The 20,032-nt window shown below is 37.6% G+C and overlaps 2 long non-coding RNA genes across 10 annotated transcripts; both read left to right on the plus strand.

Annotated features, from left to right (window-relative positions):
- The first annotated feature begins 601 nt into the window (after positions 1 to 601).
- On the plus strand, positions 602 to 8,144 carry LOC126610392 (uncharacterized). The gene is made up of 2 exons (XR_007618511.1): positions 602 to 769; positions 7,952 to 8,144. It is a non-coding gene; the product is annotated as an uncharacterized LOC126610392 (long non-coding RNA).
- A 2,503-nt stretch (positions 8,145 to 10,647) lies between these two features.
- Positions 10,648 to 19,264, plus strand: LOC126610391 (uncharacterized). 9 transcript variants are annotated; one of them, XR_007618507.1, is made up of 4 exons: positions 10,648 to 10,862; positions 11,043 to 11,180; positions 18,124 to 18,182; positions 19,063 to 19,264. It is a non-coding gene; the product is annotated as an uncharacterized LOC126610391 (long non-coding RNA). The 9 variants fall into 9 exon arrangements; XR_007618510.1 differs by lacking the exon at positions 11,043 to 11,180 and adding an exon at positions 17,367 to 17,504; XR_007618506.1 differs by lacking the exons at positions 10,648 to 10,862; positions 11,043 to 11,180 and adding exons at positions 16,961 to 17,175; positions 17,367 to 17,504.
- Positions 19,265 to 20,032: the final 768 nt, after the last annotated feature.

A 20,032-nucleotide genomic window follows, 5' to 3' on the forward strand; every position in this document is an offset into this window, starting at 1 on the left:
AATTTGGGTAAACTATGGATGATGGGCTAGCTAGAGGGTTCTTCTCCACACATGACACACTTGCACATAAACCAATTTTCAATTGTTCTTTCGATAAATCAAGAAACTCAACACCCCAGGTTAATTAAGTCCGCTTAAATTAACCTTCAAGTTCTCCTTAAGTTATTGAATTGGATGGGAAAACGCATACAACAATTCAAGCATTCTTCAAAAGTCCTTTTCGTGAATAGCACAATAAAGATACAATCGAAGATCATTAAGCATTATGAAAACTATAAGTATTGATGAGGCATTCGTTACTATGATGAGCATGAAACTCCTGCCAAGAATTCATTTAACACGATCGTTTATAAGCGACCTCTACTACTTGTGAATATAAGTTATAAGCGACCTCTACTACTTGTGAATATAAGTTTGTAACTATTAGGTGAAACTCCCTTATACTCTAGCATCATATTCATGCATTCAAACTAAGTGTGCACTCTTAATAAACATACACGAATAAGTTATCAATCAAGCAGTTAAACAAATTGAATTCATAACTTATGAAATCACAACTGAAGGTAATCAATTCATATTGCAAGTATGTTCATGGCTTTGAATTCCCCCCTAGCTAAGGGGGTTTAGTTTCTCATACTCACAAAGCAAAGATAAACAAATTTAGACATTGAAAACAAAAGAATGAAAACACCTAAAAACGCTCCAACAATCCAACTTGAATGGCAAGCACGTCCAAGGGTCCTCTTTCTTCTCTTTGTTGCGGCACAAGGTGTGGTTTGATGGATGCATATGGATATATGGAAATGAATGGCTGAATGTGTTTAGGTTGGATGGAGTTCACGGCAAGGAAAAGGAAATAAAGGTACATGGAATTGTGTTTTTGTTGTGGGAATGTGTAGAATGGTTAAGAAGAAAAGACTCTGCCTTGCGGCAGAATGTGTCTTCCTCCCTTCTCCCTAAACTGTCTCCCCTGGATGTGTCTTTGGATGGATATATTTATAGGCTACGGAGAGGATGTAGTGGGTGGTGGTAATGAGTGGATGTAGTGGTAGGTGAATGTGTTGGGTAGTTGAAATGAGTGGATGTGTTGGGTGAAATGAGTGGAGGTAGTGATAGGTGAATGGATGTGTTGGGTGAAATGAGTGGATGTAGTGGTAGGTGAATGTGTTGGGTGGTTGTAATGAGTGGATGTGTTGGGTGAAATGAGTGGATTTAGTGCTAGGTGAATGGATGTGTTGGGTGAAATGAGTGGATTTAGTGCTAGGTGAATGTGTTGGGTCGTTGTAATGAGTGGATATGTTGGGTGAAATGAGTGTGCTAAAATGGTTATTTATAGGGAGAGGATGATGCACAAACTTCAAATTTGGTCCATTCCTTTTGCTCCAAGCATATGTTATCCATTCTATGCCCAAAAATGGTCCAAAATGCACTTCTTTGCCACATTAACCATTTGGACCTATAAGCACACGAAAATAGCATAAAATACTAAAATAACTACGAACTAACAACATAAATGCCAAGAAACAAGCTAACTACGTCGCATAAATATGCTCCTATCAAATTCCCCCACACTTAGCTTTTGCTAGTCCTCGAGCAAAACAAAACAAACAAAACAAAACTAAACACAACCTAGACCTTCCAGCAATTGCGTCAAGGATTTTTAATGAAACATGACGTGTTAAAAATCATCATTCCCGCATATTTTGGTCATCCTTACACTTGAGCACATACTTAATCACAATCACCACCTACTACTTCACAATTAACCAATTAAAACGATGTTTTGAATGTAGTAACATGCCTTAGAGAATTTGCTCAATTCCTTACAAGATACTCTCTATTTTCACACACATTTTCTGACTACACACCCTACACTAGTATATGTGAGAAGATTGATGTAAATACGAAAGATTAGGACTCACATATGTTATAACAAAGAAAGCAATTTTCTGGAGTAATTAAGCATGTTTAGATATGATCTCATGAATGGAATGCTACTACTTAGATGCGAGAACCAGTGCCACCATATGCTCATACCAATTTCGAACTCCACAAATTGAAACACACAACACTCAAGATTGAAGTCAAGGGTTGTAACAGGGCTTGGGGGTAATGGCTAACAAAGAAAGGATAAGGATAACAAACGTTCTTAAAGCGATAGCAAGCAAAGCAATGAAATAGACACTTGGAAATCACTTTAGAATGCAGAATCAACTTTTAATTACAAAGGGAAGATTTATGCAACACTTATGGCAGAATTCAATGTTTTAAACCCTTTCTTTAACAAACAACACTTTAGAGCTCTTTTTCATACTTTTTTTTTCAATTCTTTTTTTTTTCTTTTCTACCCGTGCCTTATTAAGGACTTTGGCACACACACATACACAAGAATCACTTCCCCCACACTTGCTTTTTGCAATACATTGATAAAAAGTAGTTCATTTTAAGTCATGCTTTACTTTGCTTCAAGAACAAGGGTATGGATGGTCCTAACACTAGGCTAGGTAAGGATAGTGTGGGTTAACAAAGAACATAGGCTTAACAAGGCTTAACAAGGCTCAACGGGGTTAAACTTAAAACACATAATGAAATAGGGGCACATCAATTTGGCTTTGGTGGTCACTACACAACTTCATCTTGAATATGTGTTATGCAAATCAATAGCATGCTTTGAATGAAATAGGCATGAGTTCTAGCATTTGGAACTAAATGATGAAACGCCTTCTAAGTAGCAACCAAGCAAAGAATAATGAGATCACGCAACGACTTTAGAAAACAATTATGCACAGATTATTAACTCTCCAAATAAACGTTTAGGCTCAAGTCTCACAAGGTTGTAGCATTCATTTGAGTTCCTTCTTTCAAGCATGTTACAAAAACTGATTTTTCCTTTATGATTGCATGTGAATTTATAAATTATAACCACAACCAAGCATACACCAAAGCGTAAATCAAATTTTCATCCATGTTTATAACTCTCTTTAATAGTCATGTAATTAAAAACCAAATCCTCATCATTGTGTTGGAAGGTACCCTAAGACACAAACAAACACACAAAAACAACTCTTTTTGGGTTTTTCAAAACAATTTTTCAAAATTTTATGAGATTTTAGGATTTTTATGTCAAAACACACTAAAACACTCCAAAACTGCATAAAAACACTTAAAAACAGCAAGGAACAACACTAGAAGTAATGGGTGATAAACTCCCACGAATTTCATGCAAAACAACTTGGTTACCCCCCCCCCCACACTTAAATCGAACATTGTCCTCAATGTTTCAAGCATAAACTCACATAAACACAAGCAAACAATCAAACAAACAACAAATAAACATAACAAGTATGGCAAAGTAAAAACCAGACAGAGTAGAGTTTAAGAACGCAAATCTGGTTTTAGAGATAGATGATCTTGTTGTCTTTCCACAGCTTTGATCTCGAACTGGTTCGGAATTCTGAGCGAGAGTTCCTTGGTTTCAAATCAGACTCCTTCTGCTGGGTTGATTTGACTGTGCAGTCTGCATTCTTCTCTGCTTGTTTCTTCTGCATGGCAGGCAGACACGAGGTAGAGGTGATGGTTTATTTCTTTCTTCAATATTTCCAAGTGCCCACCTCTTGCTTTCTTTCTCCTTGTCCCTAGCTGAGGATGAATTAGCACATTGTCTCCACATGCTTCGAGGTATCATTTTCACTTCCCTTATCTGTTCCCCAGGCAGATATGGTAGACGAAGAGGAAGCATAAGATGTTGAAGATGAGTACTCGAGAGCAGGGCTGGGTAAGCAATCAGGAAGGGGTTCCAGGCAGTCGGTTCCAGATTGAAAGATTGATACCAAGTGCTGGCTGATTGCTCTCTTTCTCATTGTCTCGCAGATGAAAACAACGACAAGGAGAAGGACAGGGAGAAAACATGATATGAGATACTCTTGCTTTCAACCTTCATGATATGAAATACTTTTTTTTTGGATGAGTTGTTTGCAAAGGTACCCCAAGGAATAAGGAACACTGAGTGACTCGAGAAGCTTCGTTAGAAAGGCATTATCAGAGATGACGGAAGGTTATGTATGTTTGCCTTGCTATGGAGGGTGAAGGTCGACATTTATAAGAAATAATAACCGGTACTATTCTTTCACTCTTGTCGGCAACCGTTGGATGATTGAATAGTAAACTTCACGTGCTTTCTACTTCACCAGAAATCTTCGACAAATTGCCCATAATTTTCGTAAGGCTGAGTGTGTATGTGACAGATGGTGACACGTTTGGATCAAGCTGATGCCTCTTCGATATTTGGAATTGGCGCTTCGACAAACTGCCCGTGATTTCCTCAAAGCTGAGTGTGTATGTGACAGGCGCTGACACGTCTAGAAAAGCATATGCCTCTCCGATTTCTGAGCTTGCCTCTTCGAGTTCTAAGCTTGCCTCTTCGAGTTCTGAGCTCCGTCGAGTGTAGAGGTTGCATGTGACAAGTGTGGACAAATCTGGAAAAGAAGATTGACCCGTGGTTTCTGAGCAAGCCCAGCTTTTGAGAAAGCTAGCGCCTCTTCAATTTTTGAATTGGCCTCTTCGATTTCTGAGCTCGCCTCTTCAATCTCTAAAATCCCGTCGAGTGCTGATTTTTATAGAGGTATGCAGTACATTTCAAAACACACTTGAATTTCTGCTTGTAGAAACTCCCTTCTTGCACTTCTACGGTCTTGACTTATCCGACCTCTTCTTTTTTCAACACCTTTTTGACTTGAACCTTGGTGAAGAAGAATCCATGCCTTCTCCAGACAACATATGGCGCCAATCTTTCATATCTTCTACTGGTCATTTTACCGTTGGAGATTCGGTAATGAAGAATGATATGACCGCTGCGGTGGTGGCCCGGAACCTTGTCACTCCCAAAGATAACAGACTACTTTCCAAACGATCTGATGAGTTGGCTGTTAAGGATTTTCTGGCTCTCAGTGTGCAGTGTGCAGGTTCTGTGTCCAATATGGCCCAACGCCTATTTGCTCAAACCCGTCAAGTTGAATCATTGGCGGCTGAAGTGATGAGTCTCAAACAGGAGATTAGAGGGCTCAAGCATAAGAATAAACAGTTGCACAGGGTCGCACATAACTATGCTACAAACATGAAGAGGAAGATTGACCAGATGCAGGAATCTGATGGTCAGATTTTACTTGATCATCAGAGGTTTGTGGGTTTGTTCCAACAGCATTTGCCTTTATCTTCTAGGGGTGTACTGCGTAATGAAGCTCCAAATGATCAACCTCCGATGCCTCCTCCTTCTGTAGCTCCGCCGACTACTGAGACTTCTCCTAAGCAGCCTTTGTGAAGGTTTTCTCTTGTATTTTTCTGCTTAATGTTCCCTTTTTTTTTTATGAAAATGAATGTAAAATACCTTGCATATTTGCTTGTTCCAACACAAACTCAATTACGAACACCACATCTGGGATATGGGACTTGGCCAGATTTGGTGTTTTGAAAGTTATGACTTTTCCCGTGTTATAAAATCCAACTTCTTTGGGAATTTTCGTCTCAAGTGTATTTTCTTTGATGAATTCTAGACATTCCCCATCCATTTCTTGCTCTTGATTCTTTGGAAAGGTTTCGAAGATACCTTTTTAATCCTCTTCTTCCTTGGATTGCATGATCCTGCAAGGAATAAGGACATTTGGTGAAACGGGGTCAGGACAAATTGAATTTAAGCTTACCTTGGTTGTAGTGGATGGTATAGAGGGCATATGGGGCTGCGGCAAGGGTGGTTCTTCCCTTGCCGTGGCCTTGTTATTCTCATCTTCTTCGAGCAGCAGTTGTTCATCCATGTTTTAGCTTGGTTTGGATGTCTTGGGTTCACCTCCAACCTCCATAGCAGTTCCCAAAGTGATAGCATCATGGATTTCAAAATCTTCCTTCAAATTTTCAATAGTTGAGCTGGAGAGTTCACTTTGCTCTTGAATTTGTGCCATGAACTTCATAATCTGCCCAATTTGCTTCTCCAATTCACCCGACTTCTTGGCTTGATTTTGCATCTCTTTGTTTCGATTTTCTACTTCCTGGTTCAAAGAGGTGAGTAACTTATTAAACATATCATTATCCAAAGACGTACCTAAATTGAAATGGGCAGATTGTTGTGGTGGCTGTGATGGTTCATATGGCCAGTGGTAGAACTCATCCGATGGTGGCAAATATTCTTCTTGTTGTGAGCCCTGCGTCAACGAGGTTAGTACATCAAGAATTTCATCATAACTTATAAGCATACTTGAATTTGATTGAAATTGTTGTGGAGGAGGTTGTGGTGGGTGCATAGGTCTTGAATAGAACTCCTCTTCTTGCTGCCAATATCCATCTTGTTGGAATTGTTGAGGTTCTCCCCACATGTAATCTGAATAATCTCTCCAATCCGAATTGTAAGCGTTGGAAAACATGTTGTCCCATGATTGGTTATGGCCTTGATAACCCCAAGAATCTTCATTCGCATCGAATTGAGAACATTGATGAGTTGGATATCCTTGCCCATAGGACACACCATATGTAGGGACACTTTGCATTGTGGTCCTTTCGGGATATTGTGACAATTGAGAAGTAAGTTTCGCCAATTGAGCTTGAATGGTAGCAAAATCCATGTCTTACTTCTCTAGTACCTGAAATCAAGGAAACAAAACTAAATCAAATATCAAAAGTAAAACAAACAAAAAAAAAACACAAACAGAAACAAAGTCAGTAACTAAAAACAAAAGACACAAAAATATACAAAAAGAAATAACAAGGGATTAGCAACTTTGCTAATCCCCAGCAACGACGCCAAAAATTTGATGCGAAAATTAACTTAACATACAAATTAAACCCTCTTGTATCAATTGTAGTAAAGAATGTCAGTAGGTATCGTTCTGGACCGGGGATTAGGAGGGCTTGCTAATAACCTCTAAACTGACTTAAAAACATAAAATTAAGTTTAAAACACCAAACTAGACTCAAAATATGCAATACAAACTAAAAAGACTCAAAACTAGTTTAAAAGACTCAAAACAGCTTAAAACAATGAATTAGACTCTAAACTGACTCTAGGGATGGTTTTGGACGAAATTAGGTTCTAACTTGACTCAAGACACTTAAAAACACAAATCAAAACATATTTTGACTAATAAAACACTTTAAAGTAAAGGGGGATTTGATTTTGACGAATTTGAAAACAAAACAAACAGACTGTAAACTAAAACAGATTTTGGATGAATTTGGGTAAACTATGGATGATGGGCTAGCTAGAGGGTTCTTCTCCACACATGATACACTTGCACATAAACCAATTTTCAATTGTTCTTTCGATAAATCAAGAAACTCAACACCCCACGTTAATTAAGTCCGCTTAAATTAACCTTCAAGTTCTCCTTAAGTTATTGAATTGGATGGGAAAACGCATACAACAATTCAAGCATTCTTCAAAAGTCCTTTTTGTGAACAGCACAATAAAGATATAGTCAAAGATCATTAAGCATTATAAAAACTATAAGTATTGACGAGGCATTCGTTACTATGATGAGCATGAAACTCCTGCCAAGAATTCATTTAACACAATCGTTTATAAGCGACCTCCACTACTTGTGAATATAAGTTTGTAACTATTAGGTGAAACTCCCTTATACTCTAGCATCATATTCATGCATGAAAACTAAGTGTGCACTCTTAATAAACATACACGAATAAGTTATCAATCAAGCAGCTAAACAAATTGAATTCACAACTTATGAAATCACAACTGAAAGTAATCAATTCATATTGCAAGTATGTTCATGGCTTTGAATTCCCTCCTAGCTAAGGGGGGTTTAGTTCCTCATATTCACAAAGCAAAGATAAACAAATTTAGACATTGAAAATAAAAGAATGAAAACACCTAAAAACGCTCCAACAATCCAACTTAAATGGCAAGCACGTCCAAGGGTCTTCTTTCTTCTCTTTGTTGTGGCACAAGGTGTGGTTTGATGGATGCATATGGATATATGGAAGGGAATGGCTGAATGTGTTTAGGTTGGATGGAGGTCACGGCAAGGAAAGGGAAATGAAGGTGCATGGAATTGTGTTTTTGTTGTGGGAATGTGTAGAATGGTTAAGAAGAAAAGACTCTGCCTTGCGGCAGAATGTGTCTTCCTCCCTTCTCCCTAAACTGTCCCCCTTGGATGTGTCTTTGGATGGATATATTTATAGGCTAGGGAGAGGATGTATTGGGTGGTGGTAATGAGTGGATGTAGTGGTCGGTGAATGTGTTGGGTGGTTGAAATGAGTGGATGTGTTGGGTGAAATGAGTGGATGTAGTGGTAGATGAATGTGTTAGGTCGTTGTAATGAGTGGATGTGTTGGGTGAAATGAGTGGATGTGTTAGGGCGAAATGAGTGGATGTGTTAGGGCGAAATGAGTGGATGTAGTGGTAGGTTAATGGATGTGTTGGGTGAAATGAGTGGATGTAATGGTAGGTGAATGTGTTGGGTGGTTGTAATGAGTGGATGTGTTGGGTGAAATGAGTGTGCTAAAATGGTTATTTATATGGAGAGGATGATGCACAAACTTCAAATTTTGTCCATTCTTTTTGCTCCAAGCATATGCTATCCATTCCATGCCCAAAAATGCTCCAAAATGCACTTCTTTGCCACATTAACCCTTTGGACCTACAAACACACGAAAATAGCTTAAAATACTAAAATAACTACGAACTAACAACATAAATGCCAAGAAACAAGCTAACTAAGTCGCATAAATATGCTCCTATTTTCTAAGTATATGTACATAGGAATTGTTATTAGCATTCTAAAAATCTCATTATACACTCTTCATAAATGTAATTTTTTTTCTTCTAATTATAAGAAATTTGGAGTGCAAAATGATAATTTAGGAGTGGCAATAACATTTCCCTATGTACAATTGAAATTCAACAATAATTACTTGAATCGTTTTAACAATGTAACCAGAATAAAGATCGTTTTTTAAAGTTATAATTAGCTCAAATGTAATACACACACACACACTCATACACACTAGAAATACCTATTACGACTAATGCTACTGTGATGCATTAGGAATGCCTTACTGAGTGAGAAGAGAAGTTTTGTTGAGAGATAATGCATTCATTATTAACAGACAGATAATGTTAAGAATATCACCTATTTGAATTATATTTTATATATTTAACATTCATTATTAACAGACGGATAATGTTAGGAATAACATCTATTTGAATTATATTTTATATATTAAATAATGTGATGATGATATATATTTATTGGAATACATCAGGTAACTTGCAAATGCGATCTAAAATACACTAACATTAGTCTTACGAGTGAGGTATGTTGAAATTGGTGTAGATATGATCATATAGACTCACAAACATCCAACAACAATAAAAAAAGGTAGGCATATTTTGAAATTGGTGCAGATGAAATCATAACTCATGAAATTATGTGCCCACTGCACTTTGTAGCAAATGGATTATTGTATAATTTATTCACACTTGTATTATATTACTTTATCATCAAGTTTACTTTTCCTTCGTTATTTTTAACTGATAGTTCAACCTGTTAAATTATATTTTATGATTAACTAATTAATCAACTAACTATTTGCCTTGTTGCACAAATGAGGATTTTCTTCGGATCTTCGTTATGAGAATTTCAAAAATTCTTTAATCATGTTCATTTATGGGGTTTTTGAACATTAGTCCTTGCAAAAGATTAAAATTTAAAAAAAAAACATGGTGCTAAATTACATATTCAATTTTGTTATTTAATGTGTATTTTTATTTAATCTCTCCCCATTAAATTTTAATTTTATTAATATGCACATATTTAGTTCTTTAATTATAAATGAGAAAATATTAAAATAAATTTGTTATACAAAAACTCTATAAATATGTAAGTGTACAAAAATGACTGTGCCAAAATATATAAAATTGACTTTTTTATACCAAAATATTTGTACCTTCATGATTGTACGGAAATATATTATAATGAACCTAAATGTATGTATCGAAATGTATTATATTGGAGTAATGTACCTAAATGTCAATACCAAAATGTATGTACTAAAATGTACGTACTAAAATGTATGTACCGAAATATAGTATATTAAATTAATGTACCTAAAAGTCAATACTCAAATGTGTGTACCAAAATGTACATACTGAAATGTATTATATGAATTAATGTACTTATATGTTTGTATCGATAGATATACCGAAATATTCAAACATATTAATGTACCTAAATGAAGAACATACAAAATTGTTGTGACAGCCCGTCCCTAATTTTAAGAATTTTAAAGTTTTAATAAAGGATTTTACAAAAATGCCCTTCGAGGCACGCACATCATTCGAGGTTAATCGTTGTGTCGTGCCATCTAAGATTTGTTTTCTTGACATATCCTCGTAGTACTCGTCGTTACGGACGTGTGGGCGCAGACGGTTCGTGATTTGGAGTTATATCGAAGAAGTTATTAACGTTCGAAATTTGGGATTTTAAGGAATTATAATTTTAGTAAAATATAGAAATTCTTTTATGAAATTGGACGGCCCAGATTTATTGATGAATGAAATGGATGGCTGGTATGAGAGAAAGGTTTTTGGTGTGTGTATGTGTATGAGAAGAAGAAAAAGAAAACAGAAAAGAAGAAGAGAGACTGGGCAGAAATGCCCAATCGGGGAAGAAGAAGATGAGAGCGAATCAGAAGAAGAGAGAGGAAGAAACTGACCAACCATGGGAAGGAAATGAGGGAAAGGAGGGAGAGTGGTGCACGGGGGAAAAGGAGGAACGGGTCGTTCTTGACCCGTGCGGCCCGCGCGCGACCCGTCGGTGTTCTTCACCAAATTTCGTCGAAATTTCACCATTTTTCCGGTGAGTTACATCAATCCATCACTTGGAAAACCTTCTATGATCTTCCCTCTTTACGTTTCACCCCAAGAATCATTGAATTTCGCGAAGAACACCCCTACGGGTGCCGCGACCCTTTTGTTTAAATTCTCCAAATTTTGAAATGTTTTCTTTCAATTACTAACACCTTTAGCATTCCTTTAGGACCTAGAACAAAGCCCAAGAGGTAATTGAGGCGTTGGAACAAGTTTGAAGGTCGAATTGGAAACACCCAAATTCTAGGGTTCTTCACGGTTTTGGTGAAATTGAAGCACTTCCAGGCCAAATTGGCCTTGGTCTCAGGTATGAAAGTTGTTCTACTCATTGAGATCTTCAAATCTGCAAATTTTGGTAATTTTTGGAAATAGTTGAATTTTTCCGGCGAGCCGGGGGCGGCCAACCGCCACCTGCGGCGGCCCGCGCGGCGGCGCGTGGCCAATGGCCGCCAATGTCATTATTAGCTTGTGATTAAGGTTCTAGGTTCTGTTTTGATAATTGATGGACGTAAATTGAATAATTGAACCTAAGTTGGTTACGATTCGGGGTTAGGTGAAAATGTGAATTGACGATCCGACCGTTGGATCGTCATCAAACTTTGATACGTTGTAATACGTAATATTTGAGGATTATAGGAACTTACGGATTGGGAATCCGATTTACGGATATTCCGGAATTGGAATTGTAAGTTCATAAAATAGAATGTTAACCGTCACTTAGTTTTGGAAATTGACGGAGATCCGACCGTTGGATGGTAACGAAATTTTAGGATGTTGTCCTAGAGGTATATTGTGGACCTCTGGAAGTTTCGGATTTGAAATCTGAATTGCAGATCATCCGGATCGAACTACGTAGTGACGTGTCTTCTATAAGTTATGTATTCTATCGGCAGGATTTCTGAGGTTGGGTTTGATTATTGTTCTAGGTGCTAATCTTCATGACGCCTTGATGTGTGGTGCTAGGGAGTTGTTGAGCGAACTCCAGGTGAGTGGGCAGTTTTGTTTTCGTATTACCTTTATACTATAAATTTTTCCCAGAAGATGAATTTATACGAAATTATGTTTTGAAAATGCCATGCATAGAATTATTTGGAAAATGTGAATTTCATATGAGTTATATGATTGATATATGATGCATACATGTTGCATGGTGCTGTGGAGGCACAGGTAAGTCAGGTGAGTTCATTATTCATTTAATTGATTGTTGATAAGATGTTTCAAGCTCATAACCTGCACCCTAGGTGTTAGTGCTTATTTTATTCACCACACCGCACGCTCGCCTTGGATCCAAGTAGGTGGATGTCGTACAGACCATGTGAGGGTTCCGACATGCTAGTCGTATAGATCACTAGGCGTGATTCCGACTAGTGGGTGATCTTAGTTATGCGCGCTGATGATTGATGAGAGAAGCACTAGAGCGTATTTTTACACCTTTCATCGTACAGACTACCTTACGTAGTTCCGAGTGATGTGCAGAGTAGGGCCGTATAGGTCACTGTGGTGACTCCGGCTTAGTGAGATATTGAGCTATTGAATTAATCGTATAGGACCAACTGCAGGGTCTCCGATTGATTCCTTATTTCACCTGATTTATATTTTGATTTATGGCATGGCATGTTTTTCTTGAAAAATGTTAAAGATTTGGGATTCAAGTTTTGAGATTTCATATGGTTATATATATATTTTTCTGAAAAGTGTTAAAGGTTTGAGATTTGAGATTTTTGCTTATATATATGTTTATATATATGCTATTTTCTGGGAAAGTATACAGGTTTTACGGTGAGGGGTTAGAAATATTTTAAATGAAAAGTTTTCGAAAAACTTTGTTTTACTGACCCACTCAATTTTGTTTTGCGCCCCTCCAGGTTCAAGTTAGCAGAGCTTTGGTGGCCACGAGGAATCCAACGGTGTTCTGACAGAATTCACAAAAGTAGGACTCACCATCGGGTGTGTCATCTTAGTAATTGGAAATTTTTTTTTTAAAGCTTCTGAACTATGTAAATGGTTACGTCACTCTCACGTGACGGCCAGCACGCCCTCCTTCGGGACGGGGTGTGTCAGTTGGTATCAGAGCCTAGGTTGCAATTCTGGACATCTTGAGAATTTCCTAGTGTCTTCTGTCAGAACTATACCGCCTCGTAGTGAGCCACGTAGTTCGGATGAGCCTAAATTCCCTGATATAGTAGTTTGGGGGGAAATTATTGTCACTATGATTCAGTCTATTATCTAAAGGAACCTTTGAGACTGATTATAAGTTAAATTTGAATACAGACTTGCCTTGTTTCCATTCGGATGTTGTTACTAATCCGGTCGAGGTGTTATGTCGTTTTTGGCGGGATAATAAGAAGAAGTGACGTTCTTTGGCGACCACAATCCATTGTACTTTTTACCAGGAGTTTACGAGATGTTGTTGGGCTTTGAGGACTTTGAGAATATGATCAGCGAGAGTAAAGAAGAATAAGAAAAGAATGGTAATTAGAGGAAAGGTGAGAAAGTTAAAGATCCGTCATATCAAGGACGTCGAAAGACTCAGAGCTTCAAAAGAAGTGAAGTTAGAACTAATTCTTCCAACTGAGGTTTTAGTGCCACTGGTTCGAGGCGAAGTGATAAATTACGGGTGATCCCAGATCTTAAAGACAAGGTGACTCGAGTAAGGGAAATGTACCTTTGTGCCATAGGTATAATATTAGACACTTTGGAGAGTGTGGGAATCAGTGAATGTGTTCATGTGGACGGATGGGACATAGAGGTATGAATTGTCCCTGGAATCAGTTGTTACCCAATAGTCTTCCTTAACATATCACTTGGAAATATTGACGAGTAAGTCGTACAGGTCACTATATGTGACTCCGACTTATGTGCTAGCATGGATGGTCGAGTTGTGGACTCAGTCGTACAGGTCATTCTAGCTGACTCCGGCTGATATATTTCTTATTATGGTCGATGTTGCCAAAGAAAGTAATGTTGGAGCACGATCGAGGCGTATTTATGTATTTCTAAGGAAGAACAAGATGATAATATTACACCCCTCAGGAATTGTTACTTAGTTATCGAGACAACAGTGAGTTATTTGTATTGCGGGCTGCAGACCGTAATATTTATAACTTATTTGTTGGATTCGTTAAGTAAGTAAACAAGAAGGCACTTTATGTTGATTTGGTTTATTAAGGGTGTCCAGTGATGGTGAAAAATGTCATGTCAGTGAATTTTATTCCGTTGGATATTATGGATTTTGAGGTGATTTTTTTGGCACCAGTGGGTGCAGTATAAATGTGCCAAGCTAGATTGCTATGGGGAATCAGTTAATTTTTGTTGACCTGGATGACCAGAGGTTACTTTTGGGGGTAAGTAAAGTGGAGTGAGTTATGCCATTATTCCTGTTGAGAGAGCAAAGAAGATTGTTATCAAAAGGCTGCCAAGATATTGAGTTCATATGGTGCTAAATGATGTTGATCCTAATAGTATGAAAGATGTAAAGATGGTTAGACATTTTCTTGGTGTATTCCCAGATGACTTACCTAGATTGCCGCCAGGCAGAGATGTGGGTTCCATTATTGAATTGTTTTTAGGTACAAATCCTATGTTAGAAATTGGTTCAGGTTGAGTTAAAAGTTCCATTCAACTTATTATATCACATTGGAAAAGCTCCGGTTTATTTGTGAGGAAGAAAGTGGACATTAAGGCTAGGCATTGATATTAGGTAATTGAATCGGGTAACGATTGAGAGCTGTTATCCATTGTTGTGTATTAATGATTATTTGATCAGCTCTGAGGCACCTGGGTACTTTCTGAGATTGACTTGAGGTCTGAATGATATTAGTTGAAGATTAACAGTGGGGATGTCCATAAGACTGAATCCAGGACTCGTTATGGTCATTTCAAGTTGGGATGCCATACGGAGTGACGAATGCACCTGCTACTTTTATGAGCTTACTGAAGGAAGTATTCCAGTGATATCTAGATCGGTTTGTTGTTGTTGCCATTGACGAGATTGATAAGATTAGAGCAGTGCATGCTAGATATTTAAAGTTGGTGTTGCAAGGATTGAAGGAACGTTGATGTATGTTAAGTTTAGCAAATGCTAATGTTGGATAAATTAATTATATCTACTTAAGGTATTCAAGTGGATTCTTAAAAGAGTAGCAACGATTGAGAATTTGGAACAATTGCGAACCGTGACTGAGGTTCAGAGTTTTCTCGGATTAGCAGGATATTGTCGATAGTTCGTCCAAGATTTTAATTATTGCTTCGCCCTTGGCGAGATTGATGAGAAAAGAGGTTAAGTTTGAGTGGGATGAAAAATTGTGAGTAGAGCTTCAGCAAGTAAAGTATTCCCTCACTCATGCATCTGTTTTCGCACTCCCAAACGATAGTGGTAATTACGTGGTCTATAGTAATACTTCTTTGAATGTTCTTGAATGCGCGTTGATGCAACATGGTAGGATGATTGCCTATGCTTCATGGCCATTGGGATCTCATAAGATGAATTACCCTAATTATAATTTGGAATTAGCAGCTATCATCTTTGCTTTGAGAATTTGGAGACATTGTCTTTATGGGAAGAAAAGTGCATGATTGTTACAAATCAAAAGAGTACCCAATATCTGTTTATTCAGAGGTATCTTAATCTTAGGCAACAAAGGTGGAATGAGTTGCTTAGTGATTATGATTGTGTGACGAGGGTGGTCAAGCTAATGTTGTGGCTGATGCATTTAGTAGGAAGACCCCAGTGAGAATTAATGCTTGGTATGCTTGCTATGTTCATCTTCTTGTGGATTTGAAATCTACTGGAGTAAAGTTGAGTATCAAAAATCGAGAAGAAGCCTTACTTGCTAATTTCTAAGTTGGACCCATTTGGTAGATCGTACTCGATACTCAAGCGTTTGACGAAGAAATTCAAGAATTTATTTAAAGTAAGGAATAACGGGATAAAGAAGGACCTTAGAGTTAGAGAATCAGATGGCAAGCTTATGCAAGGGAACAAGGTGTTTATGCCTAATGGTGTGGAATTAAAGAAAGCAATTTTGACGATGTACATTATTCCACTTCTACAATGCATCCCAAAAGTACTAAGATTTATCATACCATTCGTTCATGTACTATTGACGGGTATGAAAAGAGGAATGGCGAAGTATGTTAGTAGGCGTATCATCAGTCATCAGGTTAAAGCAGAAAGAAATAAGTCTTTTGGAATAATGTAGTCATTTCCCATTCCACGGCGGAAATGGGAGAATATTACTATGGATTTCATGGACAAGCTTCCTCGTATACCAAATAGTTAGGTTGGAGTTTGAATAATAATTGATTGACTTGTGACGTCAGCGCATGTTACTTCAGTATGAGAACATCAACCTTTCCAGATAAGCGCAACAGTTATTTATTTGTTTTATGGAAAAAGGAGATTGGGATCTGTTAAACTTCTTGGGTATGTTGGTTCCTTCAGTTTGTTCCCTAGAGTAACGCCATAAGGCCGTGGAAAGCTATGTCTTGTGTTTCGAAATTGTTAGAATTGGGGACGGATGATATTCAAGACTCTGAGTTTGGTGAAAATTTATGGAGGAATCTTTCAGTGGAAGAAACTACTTGAAAGTCAAAGAATCGAATGAGAGAGATGTGTTTCGGGCTGTTTCATGGATATTGATGGATTGTAAAGATTGTGTAAATTTCGAGGACGAAATTTCTGTAAGGTGGGTAGATTGTGACAGCCCGTCCCTAATTTTAAGAATTTTAAAGTTTTAATAAAGGATTTTACAAAAATGCCCTTCGAGGCACGCACATCATTCGAGGTTAATCGTTGTGTCGTGCCATCTAAGATTTGTTTTCTTGACATATCCTCGTAGTACTCGTCGTTACGGACGTGTGGGCGCAGACGGTTCGTGATTTGGAGTTATATCGAAGAAGTTATTAACGTTCGAAATTTGGGATTTTAAGGAATTATAATTTTAGTAAAATATAGAAATTCTTTTATGAAATTGGACGGCCCAGATTTATTGATGAATGAAATGGATGGCTGGTATGAGAGAAAGGTTTTTGGTGTGTGTATGTGTATGAGAAGAAGAAAAAGAAAACAGAAAAGAAGAAGAGAGACTGGGCAGAAATGCCCAATCGGGGAAGAAGAAGATGAGAGCGAATCAGAAGAAGAGAGAGGAAGAAACTGACCAACCATGGGAAGGAAATGAGGGAAAGGAGGGAGAGTGGTGCACGGGGGAAAAGGAGGAACGGGTCGTTCTTGACCCGTGCGGCCCGCGCGCGACCCGTCGGTGTTCTTCACCAAATTTCGTCGAAATTTCACCATTTTTCCGGTGAGTTACATCAATCCATCACTTGGAAAACCTTCTATGATCTTCCCTCTTTACGTTTCACCCCAAGAATCATTGAATTTCGTTGTGATTTCGCGAAGAACACCCCTACGGGTGCCGCGACCCTTTTGTTTAAATTCTCCAAATTTTGAAATGTTTTCTTTCAATTACTAACACCTTTAGCATTCCTTTAGGACCTAGAACAAAGCCCAAGAGGTAATTGAGGCGTTGGAACAAGTTTGAAGGTCGAATTGGAAACACCCAAATTCTAGGGTTCTTCACGGTTTTGGTGAAATTGAAGCACTTCCAGGCCAAATTGGCCTTGGTCTCAGGTATGAAAGTTGTTCTACTCATTGAGATCTTCAAATCTGCAAATTTTGGTAATTTTTGGAAATAGTTGAATTTTTCCGGCGAGCCGGGGGCGGCCAACCGCCACCCGCGGCGGCCCGCGCGGCGGCGCGTGGCCAATGGCCGCCAATGTCATTATTAGCTTGTGATTAAGGTTCTAGGTTCTGTTTTGATAATTGATGGACGTAAATTGAATAATTGAACCTAAGTTGGTTACGATTCGGGGTTAGGTGAAAATGTGAATTGACGATCCGACCGTTGGATCGTCATCAAACTTTGATACGTTGTAATACGTAATATTTGAGGATTATAGGAACTTACGGATTGGGAATCCGATTTACGGATATTCCGGAATTGGAATTGTAAGTTCATAAAATAGAATGTTAACCGTCACTTAGTTTTGGAAATTGACGGAGATCCGACCGTTGGATGGTAACGAAATTTTAGGATGTTGTCCTAGAGGTATATTGTGGACCTCTGGAAGTTTCGGATTTGAAATCTGAATTGCAGATCATCCGGATCGAACTACGTAGTGACGTGTCTTCTATAAGTTATGTATTCTATCGGCAGGATTTCTGAGGTTGGGTTTGATTATTGTTCTAGGTGCTAATCTTCATGACGCCTTGATGTGTGGTGCTAGGGAGTTGTTGAGCGAACTCCAGGTGAGTGGGCAGTTTTGTTTTCGTATTACCTTTATACTATAAATTTTTCCCAGAAGATGAATTTATACGAAATTATGTTTTGAAAATGCCATGCATAGAATTATTTGGAAAATGTGAATTTCATATGAGTTATATGATTGATATATGATGCATACATGTTGCATGGTGCTGTGGAGGCACAGGTAAGTCAGGTGAGTTCATTATTCATTTAATTGATTGTTGATAAGATGTTTCAAGCTCATAACCTGCACCCTAGGTGTTAGTGCTTATTTTATTCACCACACCGCACGCTCGCCTTGGATCCAAGTAGGTGGATGTCGTACAGACCATGTGAGGGTTCCGACATGCTAGTCGTATAGATCACTAGGCGTGATTCCGACTAGTGGGTGATCTTAGTTATGCGCGCTGATGATTGATGAGAGAAGCACTAGAGCGTATTTTTACACCTTTCATCGTACAGACTACCTTACGTAGTTCCGAGTGATGTGCAGAGTAGGGCCGTATAGGTCACTGTGGTGACTCCGGCTTAGTGAGATATTGAGCTATTGAATTAATCGTATAGGACCAACTGCAGGGTCTCCGATTGATTCCTTATTTCACCTGATTTATATTTTGATTTATGGCATGGCATGTTTTTCTTGAAAAATGTTAAAGATTTGGGATTCAAGTTTTGAGATTTCATATGGTTATATATATATTTTTCTGAAAAGTGTTAAAGGTTTGAGATTTGAGATTTTTGCTTATATATATGTTTATATATATGCTATTTTCTGGGAAAGTATACAGGTTTTACGGTGAGGGGTTAGAAATATTTTAAATGAAAAGTTTTCGAAAAACTTTGTTTTACTGACCCACTCAATTTTGTTTTGCGCCCCTCCAGGTTCAAGTTAGCAGAGCTTTGGTGGCCACGAGGAATCCAACGGTGTTCTGACAGAATTCACAAAAGTAGGACTCACCATCGGGTGTGTCATCTTAGTAATTGGAAATTTTTTTTTTTAAAGCTTCTGAACTATGTAAATGGTTACGTCACTCTCACGTGACGGCCAGCACGCCCTCCTTCGGGACGGGGTGTGTCAATTGTTATCGGAATATATATTATAAAAAAATTAGTTACCTAAATGTAAACATTAAAATATATTATGATGAATGAAATGAAAATTAAATTTAAATGTAATTTATACATTAAAATAGGAATAAAAAGATAAATAAAACATCAAAATATAACTAATAAATGAGATGATTAAATTTAAATGTACTAGGGACTAAAATTGGATTTTAATCTTACACAAGGTTATAATCTAAAACTCATCTTTTTTAAGGATTAAAAAAAGTTTTCTATTCATTTATCTTACATTATGTGGTCAAAATTCATTTTAAAATTTTTATTTAAAATTGAACACAAATAGTACCTGATGAAAACTAACCGTACGATTTACGATAAACGAATACGATTAAAAAATCATTTGAATCCTCACAAAGACGATCTAGAAAGGATCGTCACAAAGAAAATCATTTGCACCAACTACAGTAGGATTTGTTCTTTCTTTTAATTTAAACCGATTTAATTTGAATCAAACGGTACGCACTCTCCATAACGTAATTTGCCCTCTTTCCACAATTTTGGTTCCCTTGTCTTCTCTGTTATATTATACTTTAATAACATGCATGTGTGGATATTGTTGTTAGTTAACTAAGATACTTCCTCCCTTGGACTATGGGATAGAGATGCATTTCTTCTTCTTCTTGAAATTTGGTGCAATCAATTTGTTTACCATTTTATAAGCTTTTCAATTTTCACTATGTGGTCATCTTTATTTACTTTCTTTTTCTTTTATTTATTATTATACACC

Source organism: Malus sylvestris, chromosome 17 (assembly GCF_916048215.2).
Source record: "Malus sylvestris chromosome 17, drMalSylv7.2, whole genome shotgun sequence".
Lineage (NCBI taxonomy): Eukaryota > Viridiplantae > Streptophyta > Magnoliopsida > Rosales > Rosaceae > Malus > Malus sylvestris.